We start from the raw sequence: 15,323 nt of genomic DNA, 5'->3' as shown, positions 1-15,323 counted from the left end.
TGCTTTTCTATGTTCAATTTTATTTTATTTTTTGGTACTGATTGGTTGATGTATACAACTTGGAATGAATTTCATTCACTTATAAAAACGTAAAATAATTTATAGTACAATGCATAGATGTTTTTGTAACAAAAAAGTAATTTATTATAAAAATAGTGATCTTACAAACATATGATCTTACAGATTTTAGGAAAATATCTTTTTATTAAAATATATAATTTATCTGCAGATTCTTTGCAACACATTTCTTTGAACTTCATTCAACGTGTTAAGATTCTCTAATCACTATAGAATAGCATCACCTTTTCACTTAGAGTTGCAAGGCATTGAGCCATGGAAGATACAAATTGTTGCAGCAACTACATAGGAGTTTCTTTCTGTTCTTTGCTTAAATACATACGTAACTGTTCTAATGTGTGAGGACAGCATTGCCTTTTACCCCAAAAATTTCTGTACATTTTCATTTACAGGTTCAGGCTTGATGTAGGCCAGGGGAATACAGTACATATATATGATTAGACTGCAGCCTGGCTTAGGTTTTCATGGCATTGTGTGAATGGACATTGTCATGCTGGAAAGTGCAGACTTATCTTTGGAAAAGTTTACATTTTGATTTGTGTAGATGTTGCTGAAGGATTAGAATATAACCTTCAAAGTTCACAGTATCATCATCAAAATGCAAATTTCCAACACTCTCCAACACTCCAACACTGTGCTCATACATCTCCAAACCATTAAAAACTGTGGCTCTGGACTTGTTAATAATCTAGCATGTTATTCAAGACTTCATTTTTAGTACAAATGAGTTTCCTGCTTATATCTCTATTTTTTTATATGAAATGTTGATTCATCTGACCATAATATTTTCTTTCAGTGTTTGTTTACTTCAAATAAGTTCTGACCAAAGCTAAACGTCTGTATTTGCATGATTCATTTATGAAAGTTTTTCTCTTGGATTTGCACAGTCTGTATTTGCATCATCAGATATATCTTTACACTGTGCATTCAGATATTGGGATATTAAAGTATACCCTTTCTCACTTTGTCAAATCTCCTATGGAAACTTGCCTGTTTGGGAAATATAGTTTCAAAAGGAACATAGTTGTCTAGAACTGAGTTGTATTCTTCTTCCTAAAGCTTTTCCTGGACAAGACTCCTTTTTCTTGAAAACATTTGATGATTTCCTGAACTTTGTACTGAGATATCTGCACATCCTGTGTGATATTGTGTTGAGAGACTTCTGCTATATAATTCTGGATAATAATTTTCCTGATTGATTCCAGAACTACCTTATCTCTCACCATTTTTCAGACAATATGAACCACTAAAGGTGATCTGCCTTTTATATGCTAGACATGTTACATAAGAAAAACTACAAGAAATTCCAGAAAATTCTCCAAGAGTCCTTTGTTGCAATATGTTGCCAGGCAGTTGTAAGATTTGCATAGCTATGTATTCCAAACTAATGAAATCCAAGGTAGTAACTTATTGGAATGAACTTGTGTATTTACAAAAGGAATTATTTATAGTACTTGGTTTAATATTTACACAAGTTTATGTAAATTTCTGAAAGTTTAAATGGTGAACAAAGTTCATTGCAAGCAAGGTTGTACAAAATCTTTAAAAATTGTTTAATGTCAATAAAGCTATAAGATTCTTTGAATTGTTTAGTTTTGTGTTCAATGGACCAGGATAATCTGGAAATCCCAGGGAATTTAATATTAAGCCTGGAAAAGAAAAACAATTATTATTGAAGAGTTTATAATACATCATAAAATGGAAAAGGAAACATAAACCAACATCTACAAACCTGATACACATATGTAATAAGCCAACAACTACTGATGGAATCTGGTAGAAAAGAGAACAACAAATGATTTGAATGTGCACACTGTTGTGTCACATGATATTCATGATAATTAAATTTAAGTATAATAATTACTAATATTTACTCCAATGTTTTAAGAAAGTACAAAATTTGAATTATATGACTTTGAATTGTTTTGAAAAGCTAGCTTTTTCAATCATAAATAGCTTATTTTTAAGTCTTGCAGGATTTACTGAAAAGCAGTTGGCAATCCTAGCTAGCAGTCAGTTTTCTTTGGAAATGAAGTTGTAGAGGTGGTCTGATTACAACAGTTTCAAAGCTTTCACTAAGTAAATGGTATATAGAAGCCATCAGCAATGCTTGCAGGATTTGGAATCTGTCATCGTTTCAACTAAAAGTCAATTTTTTTTTTCATTTGTCACTATTTTTGCAAAATGTCATTAAAAGTCCCTTTTGGAAGGATATACCATATTCTATTTTAATGTGACTCTTTTCGACTTTTTGAGAAGCTGAGAAAAGAATTGTGCATTGAATTCAAAGTATAAATGAGGTGCTTGGAATCAAGACGTGTTAAGTGACATTAGTATCATTTCCACTATTATAGAATATTAACCCTTAGCCTGCCGTTTGCCACGCCCCCTTATTTTGTAAAACGGCCAAGGTCAAAATAGGTGAATCAGGCAATATTATTTTAAAAATTCACTAAAAATTAAATTATTATTTTATTCATATGAAAAAAATCACATATATTTATCAATATAGTTAGTTTTAAATACGACATATTTCGATAAAGTTTGTTTGAAAAATTTATGAGAAAAAAATATATATATATGATAGCTGACATTCAGACTTGAAAATTTGTTACTATTTGTCAAAATTAACATTGTCTGGTTACTTCATTCTTATTGTCACTGAGCCAATATGACGTACAATATTGTTCTGTACAATTTGATATAACATTTATGCATGTACGTTTATTCGTTGTGAAATAATTGCACATTATATCAAACATGTTTGAAATCTGAACTTTATTCTGCTTTCAACTAATATAATGAACTAATATACTTTATTCATTTTATATCAAACAAGATTATTTATTTTCGTAATAAACATATGATTACCAGTAGCAATAGATGTAACATTTGCTGATATTTTAGATTTAAAAAATAATTAAAAATTAAAAAAATATATAAAATATCAGAACTGAAGGTCATAACTTGAATATTTATGATGCATTAACATATTATAGCTGAATAAACTTATTATAGCATTAATGAACTTATTATAGTAATACTAGCTGACCCGGCCACGCGTTGCTGTGGCTCAAAATGTATCTATTATAAATGTATAACACTTCCCCCGTGGAGGGAATTTCAAAAAATCCCTTCTTAGTGTACATTCTCTTGACGTACCCTATTAAAACGCAATCAAAAACCGCATGTAAAATAGTATAAATAGAAGCCGAGTTCTTCACAGTAAGCCTTAATCCCGTCACTTTTCCCGCTGGGGAATATCGAAAAATCCCTTTTTAGTGTATATTCTGTTGACGTAACCTATTAAAACTCAATTGAAAACGCAAAAAATCGCATGTAAAATAGTATAATGGAAGCCGAGTTCTTCACGGTAAGCCTTAATCCCGTCCATCTCCCCCACTGGGGGGAATTTCGACATGTATATTATATAAAAACACGTGCGTATTCAAATGCAACGTTGTGTCAAAATTTCAAAGGAATCGGTAGGAACAAACGAACGTTATATTTTATTTATATAGATAGATAGAAAATGATCTGCTTCAATCCATTCTCACAGAAAAGCAAACTTAGGTTGTCGGAAGTTAGCGCCATCTGTTGGACATAAATGCCTTAATCCATATATAAATATATTTTTGAAAGGGGGGAAATGGTGTAGGGGTATGAAAAATAGATAGTAGCCGAATCTCAGACCTACTGAATATGCATATGAAATTTTGTAAAAATCGGTAAAGCCGTTTCGGAGGAGTAAGGTAACTAACATTGTGACACGAGAATTTTATATATAAGATTATTGCATGAATATGCTAAAAATGAAATAAAAAATTATCAGAAAATGAAAAATTAAGGAAAAAACATTGATAATTAAAATTTTTTACATCGACAAAACACCATCTGGACAAAAATATGTGAAACAGACGATAAACAAGACGATACCGTCAAGTGCTGACATCTGTTGTCGATAAATTTTATAAAAATCGATTTTTAACAGGGTAACGATGAATCAGTATCCTGGCCGTTTTGCAAAACAATTAGGGTAACGATAGATCGGTACCCTGGCCGGGAAAGGGTTAAACCTGTTAACTGTAATTTGAACAGATTTCACTATAATTATTGATTTCACCTCATTTGAGTATCACCCATCTATTGAAATTTTGCTGATTTTAATAGTGAAATATACTTAAAAATTTTTAGCATTTAATCATTTAATTTAGTTATTTATTGGACAATAAAAATTAATTTCATTTTTTTAATAAAAACAGTAGTTTGATCAATAATACGTTCATATAAATTATATGTAATATCAGGACTAAAATAAATTCTATTTAATGTAAAGATCTGAGATGTATTTTGGTGAATGCATTCCTATGCCTCCATTTCTTTTAATAGTAATATGAAATTAATGGTCACTTTTGTTCACTAATTTCATGACACTTGTCACTTTTTTTAACTATTTCCTTAATAAAAGTATGTTCCAACCTTGTGATTGTAAATTGCAGGTAGTAAATTAAAACATTCTCTGAGTTCTATTACTGATGTGGATCTCAGCAAAGCAGAGAATCTCTGGACAGTACATACAGTAGACCAGTGTTTTTCAATCGTGGCGCCGTGGCACCCTAAGGTGCCATGGTGCCACAATTGGGGTGTCACAAAGTTTAACACCTTTCGGCATTTTCTTGGAAATTTACTTAAATGTAGTTCAAGATAACTCATTGTCAGTATTTCGACAAAATTCAATGGACTTAAATTTTGATTTTGAACACAGAAACATTATTTTTGCATTAAAATGCTACTTAAAACTGTTAATTTTTAAAATTTTTCTTTCCACAGAGTGTCCCCTCCCTGGATCCCACCCCAGCATTGCGCATAATATTCGTTTTCACAAAAGATTCATCTGTCCCCCCATTAAAGCCCTCCTTTTCAGATTCTAGATCCACCATCGGTCAAGGGTGTTGCAATTTTTTATTTTTCAACCAGGGGTGCCATTCATTGAAAAGTTGAAAAACACTGCAGTAGACCTTTGATATGCCACCAAAGATTGGAAAATTGGGAAAGTTAGAATGAAGGGAGTAACTACAGAGTGATATTATAATTTTGAAAAGACTATGCAAACTACTTATGTGTTGTAACCACCAAATTGATAATAAAGTTGCCACTGAAATACAAATACAAAGGGAAAGCCTAAATCCAGCTTATATAAGCAACAGAGAAAAAAGCACAAAAAGACAAGATCTTTGTAGCTTACAGGAAAGTACAGTATTTGATATAGTCATGTCAGTTAGTGGATTAGATAAATTAGTTATGTCAAAACAGTTGATCCATACAACTTGAAATGCAACCCAGAGATACAAGGAAGCTATGGTAGCTTATAAACAGAAAGAAATAAGAGAAAGAGTGGAATGAGAAGTTGATGGCTGCATAAATGGTGAAAGAGCTAAATAAAAAGATGATGATGATTCTTGCAGAAGCTAATAAGGAGATTGGTGACATTAATGAGCAATTGGTTGACAAAAAAAGTGAAATCTAACTAATGAAATCCAAGGTAGTAACTTATTGGAATGAACTTGTGTATTTACAAAAGGAATTATTTATAGTACTTGGTTTAATATTTACACAAGTTTATGTAAATTTCTGAAAGTTTAAATGGTGAACAAAGTTCATTGCAAGCAAGGTTGTACAAAATCTTTAAAAATTGTTTAATGTCAATAAAGCTATAAGATTCTTTGAATTGTTTAGTTTTGTGTTCAATGGACCAGGATAATCTGGAAATCCCAGGGAATTTAATATTAAGCCTGGAAAAGAAAAACAATTATTATTGAAGAGTTTATAATACATCATAAAATGGAAAAGGAAACATAAACCAACATCTACAAACCTGATACACATATGTAATAAGCCAACAACTACTGATGGAATCTGGTAGAAAAGAGAACAACAAATGATTTGAATGTGCACACTGTTGTGTCACATGATATTCATGATAATTAAATTTAAGTATAATAATTACTAATATTTACTCCAATGTTTTAAGAAAGTACAAAATTTGAATTATATGACTTTGAATTGTTTTGAAAAGCTAGCTTTTTCAATCATAAATAGCTTATTTTTAAGTCTTGCAGGATTTACTGAAAAGCAGTTGGCAATCCTAGCTAGCAGTCAGTTTTCTTTGGAAATGAAGTTGTAGAGGTGGTCTGATTACAACAGTTTCAAAGCTTTCACTAAGTAAATGGTATATAGAAGCCATCAGCAATGCTTGCAGGATTTGGAATCTGTCATCGTTTCAACTAAAAGTCAATTTTTTTTTTCATTTGTCACTATTTTTGCAAAATGTCATTAAAAGTCCCTTTTGGAAGGATATACCATATTCTATTTTAATGTGACTCTTTTCGACTTTTTGAGAAGCTGAGAAAAGAATTGTGCATTGAATTCAAAGTATAAATGAGGTGCTTGGAATCAAGACGTGTTAAGTGACATTAGTATCATTTCCACTATTATAGAATATTAACCCTTAGCCTGCCGTTTGCCACGCCCCCTTATTTTGTAAAACGGCCAAGGTCAAAATAGGTGAATCAGGCAATATTATTTTAAAAATTCACTAAAAATTAAATTATTATTTTATTCATATGAAAAAAATCACATATATTTATCAATATAGTTAGTTTTAAATACGACATATTTCGATAAAGTTTGTTTGAAAAATTTATGAGAAAAAAATATATATATATGATAGCTGACATTCAGACTTGAAAATTTGTTACTATTTGTCAAAATTAACATTGTCTGGTTACTTCATTCTTATTGTCACTGAGCCAATATGACGTACAATATTGTTCTGTACAATTTGATATAACATTTATGCATGTACGTTTATTCGTTGTGAAATAATTGCACATTATATCAAACATGTTTGAAATCTGAACTTTATTCTGCTTTCAACTAATATAATGAACTAATATACTTTATTCATTTTATATCAAACAAGATTATTTATTTTCGTAATAAACATATGATTACCAGTAGCAATAGATGTAACATTTGCTGATATTTTAGATTTAAAAAATAATTAAAAATTAAAAAAATATATAAAATATCAGAACTGAAGGTCATAACTTGAATATTTATGATGCATTAACATATTATAGCTGAATAAACTTATTATAGCATTAATGAACTTATTATAGTAATACTAGCTGACCCGGCCACGCGTTGCTGTGGCTCAAAATGTATCTATTATAAATGTATAACACTTCCCCCGTGGAGGGAATTTCAAAAAATCCCTTCTTAGTGTACATTCTCTTGACGTACCCTATTAAAACGCAATCAAAACCGCATGTAAAATAGTATAAATAGAAGCCGAGTTCTTCACAGTAAGCCTTAATCCCGTCACTTTTCCCGCTGGGGAATATCGAAAAATCCCTTTTTAGTGTATATTCTGTTGACGTAACCTATTAAAACTCAATTGAAAACGCAAAAAATCGCATGTAAAATAGTATAATGGAAGCCGAGTTCTTCACGGTAAGCCTTAATCCCGTCCATCTCCCCCCACTGGGGGGAATTTCGACATGTATATTATATAAAAACACGTGCGTATTCAAATGCAACGTTGTGTCAAAATTTCAAAGGAATCGGTAGGAACAAACGAACGTTATATTTTATTTATATAGATAGATAGAAAATGATCTGCTTCAATCCATTCTCACAGAAAAGCAAACTTAGGTTGTCGGAAGTTAGCGCCATCTGTTGGACATAAATGCCTTAATCCATATATAAATATATTTTTGAAAGGGGGGAAATGGTGTAGGGGTATGAAAAATAGATAGTAGCCGAATCTCAGACCTACTGAATATGCATATGAAATTTTGTAAAAATCGGTAAAGCCGTTTCGGAGGAGTAAGGTAACTAACATTGCGACACGAGAATTTTATATATAAGATTATTGCATGAATATGCTAAAAATGAAATAAAAAATTATCAGAAAATGAAAAATTAAGGAAAAAACATTGATAATTAAAATTTTTTACATCGACAAAACACCATCTGGACAAAAATATGTGAAACAGACGATAAACAAGACGATACCGTCAAGTGCTGACATCTGTTGTCGATAAATTTTATAAAAATCGATTTTTAACAGGGTAACGATGAATCAGTATCCTGGCCGTTTTGCAAAACAATTAGGGTAACGATAGATCGGTACCCTGGCCGGGAAAGGGTTAAACCTGTTAACTGTAATTTGAACAGATTTCACTATAATTATTGATTTCACCTCATTTGAGTATCACCCATCTATTGAAATTTTGCTGATTTTAATAGTGAAATATACTTAAAAATTTTTAGCATTTAATCATTTAATTTAGTTATTTATTGGACAATAAAAATTAATTTCATTTTTTTAATAAAAACAGTAGTTTGATCAATAATACGTTCATATAAATTATATGTAATATCAGGACTAAAATAAATTCTATTTAATGTAAAGATCTGAGATGTATTTTGGTGAATGCATTCCTATGCCTCCATTTCTTTTAATAGTAATATGAAATTAATGGTCACTTTTGTTCACTAATTTCATGACACTTGTCACTTTTTTTAACTATTTCCTTAATAAAAGTATGTTCCAACCTTGTGATTGTAAATTGCAGGTAGTAAATTAAAACATTCTCTGAGTTCTATTACTGATGTGGATCTCAGCAAAGCAGAGAATCTCTGGACAGTACATACAGTAGACCAGTGTTTTTCAATCGTGGCGCCGTGGCACCCTAAGGTGCCATGGTGCCACAATTGGGGTGTCACAAAGTTTAACACCTTTCGGCATTTTCTTGGAAATTTACTTAAATGTAGTTCAAGATAACTCATTGTCAGTATTTCGACAAAATTCAATGGACTTAAATTTTGATTTTGAACACAGAAACATTATTTTTGCATTAAAATGCTACTTAAAACTGTTAATTTTTAAAATTTTTCTTTCCACAGAGTGTCCCCTCCCTGGATCCCACCCCAGCATTGCGCATAATATTCGTTTTCACAAAAGATTCATCTGTCCCCCCATTAAAGCCCTCCTTTTCAGATTCTAGATCCACCATCGGTCAAGGGTGTTGCAATTTTTTATTTTTCAACCAGGGGTGCCATTCATTGAAAAGTTGAAAAACACTGCAGTAGACCTTTGATATGCCACCAAAGATTGGAAAATTGGGAAAGTTAGAATGAAGGGAGTAACTACAGAGTGATATTATAATTTTGAAAAGACTATGCAAACTACTTATGTGTTGTAACCACCAAATTGATAATAAAGTTGCCACTGAAATACAAATACAAAGGGAAAGCCTAAATCCAGCTTATATAAGCAACAGAGAAAAAAGCACAAAAAGACAAGATCTTTGTAGCTTACAGGAAAGTACAGTATTTGATATAGTCATGTCAGTTAGTGGATTAGATAAATTAGTTATGTCAAAACAGTTGATCCATACAACTTGAAATGCAACCCAGAGATACAAGGAAGCTATGGTAGCTTATAAACAGAAAGAAATAAGAGAAAGAGTGGAATGAGAAGTTGATGGCTGCATAAATGGTGAAAGAGCTAAATAAAAAGATGATGATGATTCTTGCAGAAGCTAATAAGGAGATTGGTGACATTAATGAGCAATTGGTTGACAAAAAAAGTTGTTATTTTGTACTTAATAGAGAGTATGATTATTTCGTTTACTTTGTAATATTTACTCACTGTGAATTGCATATTTTGGAAAACACATATTGGATTTATATTACATAGGCTGGTTTTTTTTAAGCTCTGATGATCCATTAAAAAAAAGACAAGTGTAAATAACAAAATGAATTTATTACCAAAAGTTAGGTGTAAACATAGTTACTTTTCGACATAATCACTATGAAGATTGGGGAATTTGTCACATTTGTGGACGAGCTTTTCCATCCCCTCTTCATAGAATATTGCCGCCAATGACTTGAGATGGGCCCTAATGTTGTTTTGAAGATTGTCATTAGTCTCAAACCTTTGCCCTGCTAGCCACTTTTTATGTTCAGGAAAGAGGTGGAAATTGCTCGGGACTATATGCTGGGTGTTTAAAGGTAGTGAAGACTTCCAACCAACTTTGAACTTTTTAATGTGTGAAGACTTCCACCTCTTTGTATCTAACTTTTGGTAATAAATTCATTTTATTTACAATTGTTTTACGGACCATCAGAGCTTGAAAAAAAACTGCCTTCATGTAAGGTTGACAGTATCAATTTGAATTTCTGTTTTTTAATGAAAAAGTTAATCATATTTTCTAATAAAGGAATTGAACTGCCTTACAATTGTGAGTTTTATTTGGTAACATCATATAAACTGTGAATTGTTTTTAATTTCTGCAGTGAGTTGTTTTTAGTTAGTCAGGGGAAAATGCAGGTTTTTATCCTGAAAAACCTGGAAATCTCAAGGAAATTGAGAATTGGAAATTGTTGTACATCCTATTTAGTATTTTTTTGTTTATTTCCAATATTATTTATACTATATATATAAGTTTATTTTAAAAAATATAAGAAATTTTAGTTGTTGAATATGCTATTCAGTTTGAATGTATTTTCTATTTCAAACTAAACTCAAATCATTGGTTGGCCTTAATTTGGTATATTAAACATTGGAATTTTGTCTGCTATATTGTTTATGAATGATGTCTTATTTAAATTTATATTATTGATATCTGGCATTAGTATTAATGGTAACATTCAGAAAATATATTTTGCATTTATTTGTTGGTAATTTAAATTCAGTTTGTTACAGCATTGTTTTTGTGATTTAGTTTTGTTTATTCTGATATCAAATTATTGTGAATCTTTTAATTGATTTATGTTTATTGAGTCATTGAAAAATTGATCATTTAAAGAGTTACATTGATCTGATTATTGATGATTATGTTAACAATTTTTTTTTGTGAAATGATTGCAAATTGTTTATTAGAAAACTTTGAAAACAGAGTGAGCACTGTTAGCTATCAATAGTTAATAAAGTTATTTTTATTGTAATTCAAACTTTTATAGTTTTGAATTTGTCTTTACTCTAGATCATTCATATAGAAAATTATAGAAGTTTACATGAAGGATACTTTCCAATCTAATATTTTTTTTTTTAATAGAAATCAATCTTGAAAGCTTTATTTGTTTAATTATTAATATAAATGGAATAAAATTGTGCTGGTGATTATGAAAGTGGCCAAAGTTGGGACCAGATGTTCATGATTTCTGGGTACTGTCCCTGGTTTACCTGTTTTTAACATTTGATTGTAGGATCAATCTTTGAAAAGAACAATTTTATTAATATGTCAATATAATATAACCAATTTGTAGATGGTTATTTTTAAAAATTTATGTATTTATTAAAGTTCAATCAGTTTTAGACCCTATTTTTGTTGATTTGAAATGTGTTCTCTTTTGAATTGTAAATGATGGGGTTCACTTACCTAATTCATTTTTCATTTAGAGCGATATTTTGACCTTTGTAAAAATTAAAAAATATATTTTTTTGATTATAAAAAAAGAACACATCATTACATAAAACTATGGATATTATGTGTTGTTAATACTTAATTTATTTGAGGAAAATTAATATTAAATAATTCAATTTTAGAAAGTCATGTACAATAATTGAGCTTTCTTCAGTCATAAAACCTATTAGTACAGTAATACCTCGATTTTTGTTGACTTTGATTATCATCAGTTTCAGTTTTCATCGATTTTTTTTCATGAAAAATTTGTCTCGTTTTTTGTTGATTGCCTCAGATTTTGTCGGCATGCTCAAGTGACCTCGCTGCTAATTTTGCGAAAACAAAGGGTGACCCATGCGTTTTCCTGTGCAATGTGGTGTTATTTCTCCATACTGCACCGGAAAATGAGAAATAACACCACACTGCACAGGAAAACGCATGGGTCACCCTTTGTTTTCGCAAAATTAGCAGCGAGGTCACTTGAGCATGCCGACAAAATCCGAGGCAATCAACAAAAAACGAGACAAATTTTTTGCGAAAAAAATTGATGAAAACCAAAACATGATGATCGAAGTGAACAAAAACAGAGGTATTACTGTACTAATAGGTTTTATGACTGAGGAAAGCTCAATTATTGTACATGCAGGGTTCCTACGCACCTGGAAAGTCAAGGATTTTCATTATTTTCGGGAAAAGTCAGGGAATTTGTCTCCTTAATTGCCTCATTGATTTCATTTGCTGAATATGGCTGACCAAGTGTAGCCATCTGCAGGTGGCAAGAAGTAATGCTGCAATCTTTAATAAGAAAATATACTAGAATCCATTTTGAATCTGAAATGGCTTTTTTCACCATTCTGAAGCCATATAATTTTACAGTTGTGGATTAATAACAGAATAAACTACTATTACGTAATAGTGTTTAATTTTTAATTTTAATAATTCAGCGATTATAAAAAGATGAATTTGTTAATTAGAATAAAAAATAACTAACTAAAAATTAGTTTACAAACTTTTAAAACTTGAAATTGTAATTTATTAGATTGTTCACTTCAAAATAGCTAAATAGATCAGTAAAAATCCGTAATTTAATTGTTTTTTACGTTTAAAACATTACTATATGACATAAAAAATTATAAATAGCTACCCGACATTTACAGTAAAATGCTGGCACTGACTAGTAGTTTTTTACATTTGTTGTTACGATTTTCCTTGAAAGAACTGTACTGCAAGCGTATTTTTCCCCCTCTCCTGTTAATTTCCACAACTTTGATACATAGTTTAATAATTAGTTTAACAGAAATGATGTTGGGTAACAAATATCCACTGATTTTGGCAAATTTTGGATCATACCTGTAATAGATATACTGTAGTTATCGTTTTGAAAATCAACTAAGTAATCCGATAGTTTAACCAATGTTAACTTGCTTATAATTAATTATAAATGTAAAAAGCTGATAAATTTTTAAAAAATTAATTAAATTACTAAAAAATTAAAATAAATTTATCTTTTGTGCGAAACAACACCAAAACAATTTTTATAGTTATGTTGCAAAAGAAAGAGATTTGTAGTTACGATTCTATGCGCTGAACTTCTATATTTTATTAACATATAATTGTAATTTCGTTTGATGTTTATTTCTGTGTTTATTTTATTTTATTTAAATTCTTTACATTTTAAGAATCCTAATTTTCGTAATACTATGACGTCATAGGAATACAAGTCTGAGGTTCTGGAATTGTCCCAGAACTCACTAAAATAGAAAAACATAAAATTATTAGATGAAAAAAGAAATGAACAAAAAATTTTTATAGAAACTTTAGAAATAGTCAAGATGGTGCAGCTCTCAAGATTGATCATTTGGATTGGAGTCAATTTTCCATTGTTTGAAAAGACAATGAATACTTCTGCAAACTCCAATTCTTCAATTGACGTAAATAAATCGGAGAATCCATTTGATCCCCATCATAAAATGTGGGTGACGGTCTGAAACCAACCCAGGGAACAATCAAGGGACAGGAAGGTGATAAAAGCCAGTGTCTCAAAGACACGGGGTGTCGAGTCATCTCTTAAGTAGCCATCGCCACCAATCACCTCCAGTCGTTTGCCTTTTTCTCCCCACTTTATCTCTGCTATTTCGCAGCCGCTGCTGCCTTTTCTTTCCACAAATTAACAGTTGCCTTTCAAAAGAAGGACATTTCTAACTCAGGAAAAACACGAGTGATTTACGTTAGTGCTAGACATTGAACAGAAATCAAATGAACTTTCCTTTCCGGATCATTCACTGAACATTGCTCCGGATTCCACTACTGCTACTACGAACTTAAGACGAAAAACGAAGACAATTTTAGCTATATTGTAAGCATATTTTTACAATAAATGGGTTAAATGGTAAAGAGGTGTCTTCGTCCGTCTCTACCACGTTTCCCACATACTTATTAGTCCCTCGACTTTCCTGACGTTGGGAGAATTAACTTTACACCCTTTATTTTCCCAAAGGGAAAGAGTCGTCATATCTCACACAAGCGAAACGCAAAGTTTCAAATGTTCTAATTGATGTTTGAAATTATGTTAAACCTGAGGAAGGCTATTTAAGATTGCTGAAAACATTAGTTCGTTTATTAAAATTTGCTATAAAAGTGAGAAAGATGGTTTGTGATATGATTTGCAATAATTATAAGATTTGTAATTAAGGGTTAAAATAGATAAATTTTGCCTGCATTCTTAAGAAAATTTTATGCAAAGACGAAATTTAATGCAAAATTAAATAAATAATAAATAAAAATTATTAAAAATAATTATTAAAACTCTGGCCTTTACACCGAAACCAAAATCAAAATGGCGACAACGGAACATTTTTTTCTTTTAATGAGTTGCCAATTCAGCTAATTTTTTGCTAGATTTAGTGGATTTGTTAGAGAAGCTATAGTATAAACTTACACCTATCCCACTTTATATACAATATATTTTTACGCAATTTTGAAATAATGTGGTTGACAAAAGAAAACTAATTCTTTTTTAACATGATCAATTTTTTTATGAGGGAAAAAATGCTTTATTTAAAAATTTTTAAATTTAACTTTTTGTTAAAATTATGTTACTGTTTAAAAAAAGTTACTTATTTTGTTGAAAGATTTTAAAATTACGTGCTTCTAAGTCAAGAGTTCATTTTAAGCACAGTACAGTACTATTTGTATATCAAAGAATACTGTTTGTTGATTTTATGCTATCTTATATTTACTAGATTTACATACAAATAATAATGATAAATGATGATAAAATAAAAAGCTCATGTTTCGTTTGTAAAGTGCTTATTTTTTAATTACATTGAAGTTGTGGATTCTATCATACATTTTTCTACAGGATGTATGCATACTGTGTTTTTTTAATATGGCAGTCTTTGAAAAATAAAACTATGCAAAAAAGAGGGAAAGATATACTCAATGTTCACAGTAAATAAAATGCTGTTTTATTATGTCGATATTCTACACCGTAAGAAATGGTCAGGGAATTTGGACAAAGTTGGTCAGGGAAAATCAGGGAATTCAAAACAAAAATTTGAATAGGAACCCTGTACATGACTTTCTAATATTGAATTATTTAATAGTAATTGTCCTCAAATGAATTAAGTATTAACAATATATCATTACATAAAATTATGGATATTAAGTTACATACATTGAGTCTTAGTAATTTTTTTATAAAAATTTAATCAAATTTTTATGAAAAAATTGAAAATAAAAAGTAATGAATTTTGTAAACGGAATACA

General features: G+C 30.2%; 1 protein-coding gene across 3 annotated transcripts in view; it reads left to right on the top strand.

Moving 5' to 3' along the window:
* The window catches only part of Sec16 (Secretory 16), a 149,373-nt gene that overhangs the window by 50,675 nt on the left and 83,375 nt on the right, over positions 1-15,323 (top strand). The gene's annotated exons all lie outside the window — the stretch shown is intronic.

Source organism: Centruroides vittatus, unplaced genomic scaffold, assembly GCF_030686945.1.
Source record: "Centruroides vittatus isolate TY-2023 unplaced genomic scaffold, ASM3068694v2 contig_1224, whole genome shotgun sequence".
Classification (NCBI taxonomy): Eukaryota; Metazoa; Arthropoda; class Arachnida; order Scorpiones; family Buthidae; genus Centruroides; species Centruroides vittatus.
The sequence above is the reverse complement of the archived record's forward strand: the minus strand, read 5'-3'. Positions and strand labels throughout refer to the sequence as shown.